Consider the following 12,304-nt stretch of genomic DNA (forward strand, 5'->3'; position numbering starts at 1 on the left):
AAAGTGCTGGGAATATAGGTCTGAGCCACTGCTCCCAGCCTAAACCGGGTTCTTCATAAAATTCCTGAAAAAAAATGAAACAAATTTTCATCAGGATAGTCAAATTAACATATTTATCATAATCTTTGCCAAATTAAAAATAATAGGACTTATATTGGGGGCCAAGGTCATCTACTTTGTTGTACTTAAGCATTTTTGTGCTTATGGCCTCTCCATTTATGGAGGAAGCATATATTCTCAAATTTATTAAGTTCTTCTGTATGGTACATAACAATCTTCATTATTCTAAAGCTTTATTTTTCTGAATCCTAAAAGATTGAGTCTCCTAAACAAATCATAACTATTTGCATATTTACCCAACCAAGGAGATCTGAGCTACGAGCTCAGTAGTAACATATTTTCCAGGCTCCAGTGAGCAGGATCCAATGGTAATGGTAGAGTAATCTAAATTTCAGATTTGGCATACGAGATACATACATTAACCCTTTAAATAACTGCTGAAGTAATAGGCAAAACTATGATCTATGCCAGCCTCTACCATTTCTAAAATGGTATGACAAAACCATACCTCCCCAAGTGTTTTATGAAAAATAAAATAAGATACTGGTCATAACATTATAAGAAATTTAAACTGTATTGTTTAACTTAATAATATTTTATTATGATGATGCAGATTAGCAATGAATATAATACGCATATAAGCAATTAAGAATCAATTATAGAGTTAACAATTATGTGATTATGATGTTAACCTATATCAATTAGCTAGTCCATTTAAAAACATATTTGCATATTTTCATATATTTTACTTAACCTTAAAAGTCATGGTTAGAGATAATTTCCCCAAATTATTGAATTATCTAATCAATGTGATATTCTCCAATATTTGGTGGAAAAAATGCTACTGGTGGTCTTCAGGGTTTAGCTATCTTCTTCTTGCCTAGAATTTTAAAGATATAATTAGTCATATAAATAAAATGTTTTGATTCTGTTTTGTATACATAAGCAGTGACTGTAGAATATCAAAGGCAAGTATGTAAAAACAATTGTTAATATTTCCTAATATTATGGATATTGATTATAATGTCACTACTATAGGGTTTTACTTCATTGGAAATTAATGGATTGTGAAATATAAAGATTACTTATCATTCCGAATTCAGTATGCATCAGAATGATTGTTTACTATAGTAAGACATTCTTTTAAAATAAATCAGAAGGTGAATCTTTTGGTGGTGTTGAAGAAAAATTATTTAATTATACTTGTTAAAGCACAAAAAGGAAGACTTCTTTATTCAGGACCATCGTGATAGATATAGGCACCATTGCAATGGGATTTTGCAGTCAGGGAGATATTGGGCTCAACTCTGAATACAGCATGAGAGAATGAGAATTTATAGTCAAGGGACAGGGTGGGGATCAGTGGATAGAAAGTTACTAAGAGGAAACATCAGGGGTAAGATGGAGTGTAACTAAACCGACCTAACAGTATTTTTCCTGAAGACAGGCCAGAACGATCAGATATCAGCTGGGGAATTGAAGAGAATGAGGAACCCAGTCAGATCATGAGGGTGATCAGATACTAAAGGTGAGGGGTGATGCTTGTTAAACTGACTTGTAATTTTGCTAAAACAAGATTTTACAAGAAAGTTCATAGATGGTGCTAAGAGATGGTTCTGCAGCATGACTAATGTTTGTCACACAAAGAGTCTTCGTTAGTGGCAAATACTCCGAGAAATATGTTTAGCGTTACTGTTATTTGAAAAGGGTGATGGCTAAAAGACTTGTTGGATGAGGCAATTTTCAGTGGTCCTTGAGCATCCCAGCAGTAACTGTGCAGTAACTGTGTTACACTGCAAGGTTTGTCTGTCTCCTGAAACTGACCAGTCTCTACATTTAGTCACATAGGTAATGAAGTATTCAAAGCGACTGAAGTATAAATACCTTATAATTGCTCCTCCCTTCGTACTGGCTTGCTTGTTGCTTGTGAAAATATTTGTTGCTTGCTATGATGCTTGGTTCTTGCTCAAAAAGTGCTAGGCCTTGGGACTGCATTTCTCACCTGCAACACAGCCCACTGTTTGCCTAATATTCATCTGGGCTAGTGGTATCTCCTTGGAGACATGGAGGTAGTGTCTTTGCTTATGCTCCTGATGTACACAGTTCCTTGAATAATAAACTATCTGGCCCTGGTCCATTGAGTTTCTTGTCCACTTTCCACAGAATAACCATGCTTTTATAGCAAGCCAACCTGTTTTCATGCCTAGTTACATGTTTTGCAGCTTTGTAATGCTTTGGTATCTTCCAGAAGATTGGGGTCCTTCCTTCACAACTCTTCTGGAGAACTTTTCTCTTCTGTGAACAATTCTATTTATTTTTGTTACTATCTTTAAATTTTAATTACTATTTAGTAATTAAATGTAGTTATCTTGCATCAGATATGTTCCATTTCAAAATTAATTTTAGAAAAAATATTTACCACAAACAGGTGACAATTTGGCTTGTTATCCCTGTTAACATTGATTTTTACATTTAATTTAATTTACTTTTAAAATTTGTTTTCCTTTTTAATTTTTAGAATCATGGGGTACATGTGCAGGTTTGTTGAAAAGGTTTATTGCATAATGCTGAGGTTTGGGGTGTGATTGAAACTGTCACCAAGTGTATTAGTCCATTTTCACACTGCTAAAAACAACTACCTGAGACTGGGTAATTTACAAAGAAAAGAGGTTTAATTGACTTGCATTTCTGCATTGCTGGGAGGCCTCAGGAAACTCACAATCATGGTGGAAGGTGACAGGGAAGCACATCTTACATGGCAGTGGGAGAGAGAGAGAGTGAAGGGGGAAGTGCCACACTTTTAAACCATCAGATCTTGGGAGAACTCACTCACTATCATGAGAACAGCAGGGGGAAAATCTGCTCCCATGATTTCATCACCTCCCAACACGTCCCTCCCCTGACATGTGGGGATTACAACCAGGTCCCTCCCCTGACATATGGGGATTACAATTTAACGTGAGATTTGAGTGAGGACACAGAGCCAAACCATATCATCCAGGTAGTGAGCATAGTACCTAATAGGTAGTTTTCCAGCCCTTGTTCCCCTCCCTCCATCCCCAGTCTAATAGTCCCCTGTGTCTATTGTTCCTATGTTTATGTCCATGAGTATCCAATGTTTATCTCCCACTTATAAGTGAGAACATATGGTACATGGTTTTCTGTTTCTGCACTAGTTCTCTTACAATAATGGCCTTCAAATGCATTCATGTTGCTACAAAAGAAATAATTCTGTGTATTTGTGTATTTGTATGGCCACATAGTATATGTACCACATTTTCTTTATCCAGTCCACCATTGATGGGCACCTGAGTTGATTTCATCATTTTGCTATTTTACATAGTGCTGAGATGAACATATGGGTGCAAATGTTCTTTTGGTAGAACAATTTATCCTCCTATGGGTATATACTTGGTAATGGGATTGCTGGGTCAAATGGTCAACTACCATTTTTTGAGAAATCTCCAAACTCCTCTCCTCAATGGCTGGAATAATTCACATTTCCACCTATTATGTAAGAGTCCCATTTTCTCTGCAGCTTTGCCAATATCTGTTTTTTTTTAATTATTTTTTACTTTTTGACAAATACTCTTCTGACTGGTGTGAGATGGTATCCCATTGTGGTTTTGATGTGAATTTCTCTGATGATTAGTGATGATCAGCATTTTTTTGTGTTTGTTGGCCACTTGTATGTCTTCTTTTGAGAATTGTCTTTTCATATTCTTTACCCACTTTTTAATAAGGTTCTTTGGTTTTTATTCATTAATTTGTTTAAGTTCTCTATGGGTTCTGGATTTTAGACCTTTGTTGGATGCATAGTTGGTGAATATTTTCTCCAATTTGGTAGGTTGTCTGCATACTTCCTTGAAAGTTTTTCTTGATGTGAAAATGCTCTTTAGTTTAATTAGGTCCCATTTATAAATTTTCATTCTGTTGAAATTGCTTTTGAGAACTTAGCCGTTAATTCTTTGCAAAGGCCAATATCAAGAAGACTGTTTCCTAGGTTTTCTTCTTTTACAGTTTGGGGTTTTAAGTCTTAATCCATCTTGAGTTAATGTACATGGTGATAAGTAGAAGTCTAATTTCCTTCTTCCTCCTATGGCTAGTAAGTTATCCCAGTACCATTTATTTAGTAGGGAGGCTTTTCCCATTTGCTTATTTTTGTCAAGGTTTTCAAAGATCAGATGGTTGTAGGTATGTGGCTTCATTTCTTGGTCCTCTATTCTGTTCCATTGGTCTATGTATCTATTTTTATACTAGTACCATGCTGTTTTTGTTGCTGTATCCTTGTAGTATAGTTTGAAGTCAGGTATTGTGATGCCTCCACAACATTGATTTTAATACTCAAGTAATGTTGTCAGACAAGCCACTATCCTTTAAGTTAGAAAGAAAAGAAATAATGATTCTCTAGAACATAGCATAAAATGTGGAAATTTGTGTTCTAGCCACTAACTAGGACTGGAATTCTGTAACACTCTGCAAATTTACATTTTTCTTGATCTTAGTTTTCTCAAGAGGTTGTTTACAGCCTTCAAGTTTTAAAATGACACATACCATGTGTCAGGTGCTGTGTTTATACATTGCACTGTGAGCATCAGAATGAGTAGGACTCATTGCAAAACTCAGTATTTTTAGAATCTATAGAATCTCTAAGAAATGCCAATTTAATAATTTTAAACTTTATAAATATCATCATTGTCTTATAATCTGTTGTGTGGTATTTATTTCTCCTACTGACATTAATCAAATGCTGATCATGTGCTGGGCAGTGTGCAAGGTGCTTAGGATCCAGTTGTCACTGATATCAACACAGTGCTTCATCATGGATTCATGATATCCATGATATCAACACAGCTCATGGAGCTTCCTGTTTAACGGAAAGGGACATTTTTAAGACAAACACACACCAGTATACTTCATGAAATGGAAGAACAGAGGGATTTAGAAACATAATGGGGACAGCCAAATAATTGGATTTTCAATATATTAAAAGTTTATTGTGTACCCATAGAATGTGTTCCTTTTGGGTTCACCTTCTGTCTAGAACAGATGTTTTTGCTATAATTTCACAAAATAATGATTTGCTACAATCAGTTGATATGCAGATGTTGCTCTTTTTAAAAAATTGCTATTTTGATTTTACTCTTTTCATTTTACATTTCCCTGATAGTATCTTCAAAAGGGTTAAAAAACTGGTGTCACAAGGAGACAATTATCCATGGGTTTCTTACATTTTTCTATGTCTTGTAAGGAAAATAACTAACTGCTTTGTTCTGATCTATCTTTTCAACGATGTCTGTAAAGCAAACAGCCTTGGATGATCTAGTGTCCACCTTGACCCCACCCCACCTCACTTCAGAGCAAACCGTGGATTTTTAAAATGTTAAAGGATAAAGTACCTCTCTCTGGAGCAAGTGGCATGCATGCAGTCATTGGTCTCTCTGGAGCAAGTTTGGCAGGATATGCATCCCAAAATATACCATTTTGGTATAGAGATTCTTTTGAGCTTTAGCACTTGAAAAACAGCAGATACAAGAAAGACACTGTAATTTCCTTCATCATAAAAACCTGAGAAGAAAACTCCTCGTATAAATGATGTCCTCCCTAGGCCGGGCGCAGTGGCTCACGCCTGTAATCCCAGCACTTTGGGAGGCCGAGGCGGGCAGATCACGAGGTCAGGAGATTGAGACCATCCTGGCTAACACAGTGAAACCCCGTCTCTACTAAAATACAAAAAAATTAGCCAGGCGTGGTGGTGGGCGCCTGTAGTCCCAGCTACTTGGGAGGCTGAGGCAGGAGAATGGCATGAACCCAGGAGGCGGAGCTTGCAGTGAGCCGAGATTGTGCCACTGCACTCCAGCCTGGGTGACAGAGTGAGACTCTGTCTCAAAAAAAAAAATAAAATAAAAAATAAAAAAAAAAAAATAAATAAATAAATATATAATGTCCTCCCTATACCAAAAAGAAGCAATATTCTTCAATGAGAAATCAGAGCTAAGAAAATTCTGTATAAACGGACTGTTAAAGTAATTATTATATTCCTTTAGCCTTTTGTGGAAAATTTAGTTGCTTTTTCACAATTCTCCCTTTTGTTCAACCTAATATAAAAGCGTTTAGGTTTTGCTACTTCTTTGAGTCTTTATTTCATTATGATGGTTCCCATGTCATATAAACTTATATTCAATTTGTATGCTTTTCTTCTGTTAATCTATCTTATGTCAATTTAATTTTTAGGCTCAGTCAGGATCCCAAGAAGTTAAAAGTAAAATTTTCCTCCCCTATCTATGAATACTACCCAGCATTAAAAATGTGGGTTTTGTAAACTTAGTGTTTCTCTTCTATAATACAATCCACTTCGTGGGCAGGTGTCACTTGTTCTTTTTGCCTCAGCTGGTGAAAATTGAAATGCAAATGCTAATATTCTGGTTATTGGTGTTGGAGTGAGTAATAAACTATTATTTGTTTCTAATAAAGATTGTACATATCTGAAACTATGGCAAGATGACTTATTAATTTGCAAATAGGGTAAAAAATTTAGATACTTTACAGTTTTTAATATCATATCAGAACCATTGGGCATTGCAAACACAGATGGGACATTTTTACATGTCATATTATCAATCATGTTGATCAAAGGAATAGAGAGGAATAACCAGGTTAAGCAATGCTGATCTGTAAGTTTTAAATATAAGTCACAATTATATTTCCATTTTCTCCAAAATGCTAAGAACAGATATATATGCTATATGCATTAGAATTCGAGACAAGATTCTAAAACATTTGTTTCCAGTTTTATTTGTCCTTACTCTTTGCCTTCACTATTGTGAAGCACTATTGTGCTTTTTTTTTTTTTTTGAGATGGAGTCTCACTTTGTCATCCATTGCTCAGGATGGAGAGCAATGGCACAATCATAACTCACTGCACCCTTGAACTCCTGAGCTCAAGTGAGCCTCCTGCCTCAGCGTCCTGAGTAGCTGGTAGTACAGGACAGATATGTGTCACCATGCGGAGCATCTCATGCTTCCTTTTCCTTCATGGAGATAAGGACACTCATACAATTGGACCTCATTGGAGGAGTGTATGTGTGTGTCTGGCTGTGAGGGTAAATCCATATCCTTATACATTTTTAACCAACTATTTTTGTTACAAATATAAATGGTTAAAAATAGAGTTTTCATACTTTTCTGCCAAGCCATTGGGTCTCTTGTATCTGCATAAAGGCCCATTGAGGATGGAGCCCAGTAGAATAGATTACACAATTTTCATACAAACTTTAACCAGAGTAACTTTGCCTTTCTTCATGTCATATGTTGTATTTTTAAAAGCACAAGGAAAGAGCTCTTCAGATAGTAGAAATTTACGAACCACTGTTCCTTCAAAATTCAAAAGCTCACTTTATTGAGTGAAGCCAACATGTTTATAAGACTTTACCTATTATTAATCTGATGACACTAGTAATTCCGTATATATGTATTCATTTCTTAAATTTAGAGACTATTCCAATAAAATTTTCACTAAGCAGATAACAGGATTACTTCTATTTAAAAACCTGTCATTCTAAATTACAGCAGTCTCCTTTGGAGGCAAATAAACTGTAGAAAGGATAAAATAATATCTCAGTGTCTTATTTCTGTACTCTTAAACATTAGTATTTTAGAACTAACAGTGAAACTCCATTGAATGGAAAGCATTTTGGTGGGGTACAAATGCTCCAAAAAAAATTCAGTGGGGTTAATCTTTGAAGCAGAGGAAAAATAAACTGCATGATTGTCTTACTCATACTGATAAGGTTGATCCATTCTGAAAGCTTATCAGTACATAGTGTTGTCAAAGACATTCATAATTAAAGTCCAAATTGTGTGATTTATAATGTTCACAGCAGTTGCTTTTGATTGTCTTGCTATCTTTATTCCTGCTTCATTATGAATACATTTGTCTAACATATTTTAATTTCATTTAGTAGCTCTTTCCTAAGAATGTAAAAGTCCCATACCAACATTGACTTTTTAAAAAAAGCTTTTAAGTTCAAGGATACATGTGCAGGTGTGTTACATAGGTAAATATTGACTTGTAAAGCTTCACACTTTTGTTAGGTTTATGCTCATGTTCGAATGTTTACCAGCTGTTCCTTTTGCCATCATAATTATTCAAACCTGATTTTCTTGTGCTTGACAAAAATAGGCGATTTCTATAATATTTTAATCAATTATAAATGAAAGAATAATTTCTCGTTATTCACTAGAACCATGGATTTTACTGTATAGTCATTATTTTTTCAATCATCAAGCTTTTTAAAAGTATAGTAAATACAAAATATTCCAGACTTTCTTAAAGCATGAAATTTGACCAAAACCATTAAGATTTATTATTAACTTTGATAATAAACACAAATTAAATATATAGAAATGAAAACAAACATACATTAAAATGACTTAATGGTCAAAAGTTCAACACATCAAAAACTGTTCACATAAGAAACAAGTGAAATGATAGATAAAATCAGCTATGGTTATCTGATACCTACTAATAAACACACATAACACCTGACATCCACAGAAGGCTCTCGAATGTTGGGGTAGGGGTATTATATTTTAAAATTATGTTGATTTTTTTTAATGTTGTTACCTTTTAGCCTAGGTCGTTCTGGAACACCTTGGCTACTTTTGATGTTTCTAGACACACATATTCCAATTTTCTCTTTTTAAAAATATACAAATTCATACTGATTTATTTAGTACCATCCAACTAATTAGGGATAGGGCGAAGACCAGAATCCAAGACTTTTACATTAATTTCAATATTTTTGGATGCTTTTCCAGCTATATAGTAGTTATTTTTGCATGACAAGTTATTGTCATCAAACCAGCATTGGTTGTAAACAAGCCCCTAACAGTTCATCCCAACATTTTATCAGTACTATTGCTTCCAGGGAGGGTGTACATAGCAAGATCAGTGAATTTCTTGATAGTCTAAGTCCATTCCTTTGCTGCTTCAGTTGTAAAACGGTTCGTTGTTAAGGGGCAGTGATGTGTGAATACCATGACGTTGAAAGAGTATGAAACAAAACCAATTAAAGTCATGCTAAAAATAATTCTGGGCAACTTAAAAGCATCTGTAATATAATATTTGATAGATGTTTTTAGTGATACACTGAATCACTATTTCAGTGAAGATGGATTATTGTCTGTATCCTTCTCCACAAGGTGATGAGAAGAATTCAATATAATTAAACGGCCATTGGGTGTCAGACTGGTCCTCTTGGGAAATGGCAGTTTTGAATATTAGTCACTCAGCTAGATATGTCTTACTTAAGGGAAGATCTTGTTGTTCACCTCATGTGTAACATTCATCCCTTCTGAATTTTCACAGGTTTTATTTCCCACCATTTGACATATAGATTTTACAAATACATCTAGAGGTTATTTGCTATATCTTGCTCACCAAATGCAAGTTTTGTGATATTATTGACATAATAAGATAATATATCCTGAGGGATGGTGACACAGTTGAGGTGAGCAAGTGTGCTATGTTATGACACAAAAAGTGACACAGTGCACTATTTTATGAAACAGAACAGAGACGACACATTCCTGAGGTAATACAGAGAAGATGTGCTGCATTCCACACAGTATGAAAGCAAACTTTGTGGTGGTCCTTTATAATACATAGATGCAAGCAATTGCCAATCAATAGTTTGTTGTTGTTGTTTGTTTGTTTGTTTTTTTGGATGGAGTCTCACCCTGTCGCCCAGGCTGGAGTGCAGTGGCACAACCTCAGCTCACTGCAACTTCTACCTGCTGGGTTCAAGCAATTCTCCTGCCTCAGCCTCCTGAGTAGCTGGGACTACAGGTGCACGCCACCATGCCCGGTGAATTTTTTGTATTTTTAGTAGAGACGGGGTTTCACCATGCTGGTCAGGCAGGTCTCGAACTCCTGACATCATGATCCGCCTGCCTCGGCCTCCCAAAGTGCTGGGATTACGGGTGTGAGCCACCGTGTCCAGTCCAGAACAATAGGTTTACACCAACTACGGAGCTTCATACTATCTGCTCCAATATATATACAACATTTGAAACAACAGCTGCAATTGGAGGCAATTGCTAATTAGGTTTACAATAGTTCCTTTCGATCTATAGCATCAATATTTCTTCACAAGCCCAAGTGGCATGTTAAGTGAAAATAAAGTAGAACTCACTTTTCTTGTATCTTTGATGGTGGCATAATTCCTTGCGATTGTACTACAAATGACATATGACTTTTTTTTTCTGCTATTCATGTAAAATGAGATCAAAGACCTCTACTTTTTTATTGTACCATAAGAGCCTTTTCACCATAGGCCAAGAAAGCAGTGTGAGGATTCTGCTAGCTATGGAGTATGAATATTTCAACTATGCATTCAGAACTTGGGGAGGTAACTACAGAATGGTTTTGCAGATTTACTGTGCCCACTTACAGATGGATTCAGACCAACATTCCTTTTCTCAAATGACCTCCATAAACCCCCACTCTGAGTCATGGACAGCAGCGGCCTGTTGAAGCATGAAAAATTTATGTCAGCTCAGAGTCAGTGTATTGAGTAATACTTAAAAGGTCTGGATATTCAAAGCGATTTACTTTGGAAAATGTTCACAGGTTTCTTTGGGTAAAGTTGGAAAGACTCTTTTCATTGCATATTTGTAGGTTTGTTTCTAGGGTCTACCTTCAGGGGGAACCCAGTTTCTACTTTATTCCAGGAGCTCTAGAATCTGTCTTTTGAATCACATCTGGGAAGTAGGTTAGAGGTCCTTGATTCTTTAACTTGGCGATTCCCTCAAGTATCTTCAGCCCACTTACATTTTGTCTTAGTCTGATTGTGGATCTATAGCAAAATACCAGAGATAGGGTAATTTATAATGAACAGAAATTTATTTCACATGGTTCTGGATGTTAGGGAATCCAAGTTCAGAGTGCCAGTGGGATTGATGTTGGGTGAGGGCTGCTCCCTGCTTCCAAGATGGACCTTATTGCTGCATCCTCCAGCTGGGAGAAACGTGGAAGAAGGGATGGAAAGGCAACTTTGAGCCCTTTTATAGGAGTCCTAATCCCATTCAAGAGAGTGGCGCCATTACAATTTAATCACGCCCTCAAGGCACACCTCTTAATACCTTTATATTGGGTATTAAATTTTAACATGAATTTTGAAGGAGATATTATTTTTCAAACTATGGAAAATTTGTTTTTAATCTATGTTTTCCCTGTTTTACTTATTAATAAATAATTTACTTGATTCCTTCTGTTTCAATCAGGGTTCACTCAGAGGACCAGAACAAGCGGGACATTTATTATGGGAAATGGTTTATGGGAAATGGAAATTGACTAGCCAGTCTTTGCAAGGATATTTCTATATCAAATGCTGGAGGCCAAAGTCCACAGACAGACAGGCAGGGAGAAAAGATAACAAGAAGTCTGGAACCACAGGAGGACAGACTGAAAGTCATGTTTCGTCTTGTTACCACTGACATTAGTGATGAGGGCATCCTCGAAAACAGAGTCCTTTGCCATAGAGGTGGCCTAAGGTGACAAAGAGTCCTTTGTTATAGAAGTAGCATGTAATACATGTGGCTTAAGATTCAGACAAAATAAATGAAGGTATAGCAAGAGAGAATTGAAGACCTAGCTGCTGCTTTATGCTAATGAGGTGAGTTAACAGACTATCCATGCACATCCTACAAAACGGTTGCTTCCTGCCTTGCTGGCACCCTTATTAGAAGCATATAAAAAGGGAATTCTGGGAAATACTCTTCAGCTTAGCCAAGTGAGCACATAACAAAGCCATCATATCTATTGTTCTCATTCCCAGGAACACCTCGAATACTCACTTCGTCAAGTCTCTGCAGACCAAAACATTGTGATTACTGCTAACCACACCCAGCTTAAAGATACAGGTAAGAGCTATTAGATGTTGGCCTACGCCACTGCACAATCTCATTACCACTACTTAAATTAAGACGTAACACCTGTTATCATGGACCTGACAAAGATAGCCATTATAGGGCTATCCTTTCCAAGCATGTTGGTACTGTTCTCATCGTTGTTAACTTTTCAAGTCACTTATAAATGAACTATCTTCTGGATTCTTCTCAATTCACTAGTGAAGGAGATATTCTCCGAGCTTTTCTTGGAAATATGATTAGCTTGGATAAGTGAATAATCCATGCTGAATCTACTGTAGTTACTTCCTCTTCCTAAGCACTTTCATTTTTT

General features: G+C 36.1%; 1 long non-coding RNA gene across 1 annotated transcript in view; it reads left to right on the forward strand.

The window, feature by feature from the left end:
- The window catches only part of LOC129052422 (uncharacterized), a 55,646-nt gene that overhangs the window by 29,003 nt on the left and 14,339 nt on the right, over positions 1-12,304 (forward strand). The window contains exon 4 of the long non-coding RNA XR_008517448.2: positions 11,901-11,985. This is a non-coding gene — a long non-coding RNA (uncharacterized LOC129052422). The remainder of the gene's footprint in view (positions 1-11,900; positions 11,986-12,304) is intronic.

This window comes from Pongo abelii, chromosome 22 (assembly GCF_028885655.2).
Source record: "Pongo abelii isolate AG06213 chromosome 22, NHGRI_mPonAbe1-v2.0_pri, whole genome shotgun sequence".
Taxonomy (NCBI): domain Eukaryota; kingdom Metazoa; phylum Chordata; class Mammalia; order Primates; family Hominidae; genus Pongo; species Pongo abelii.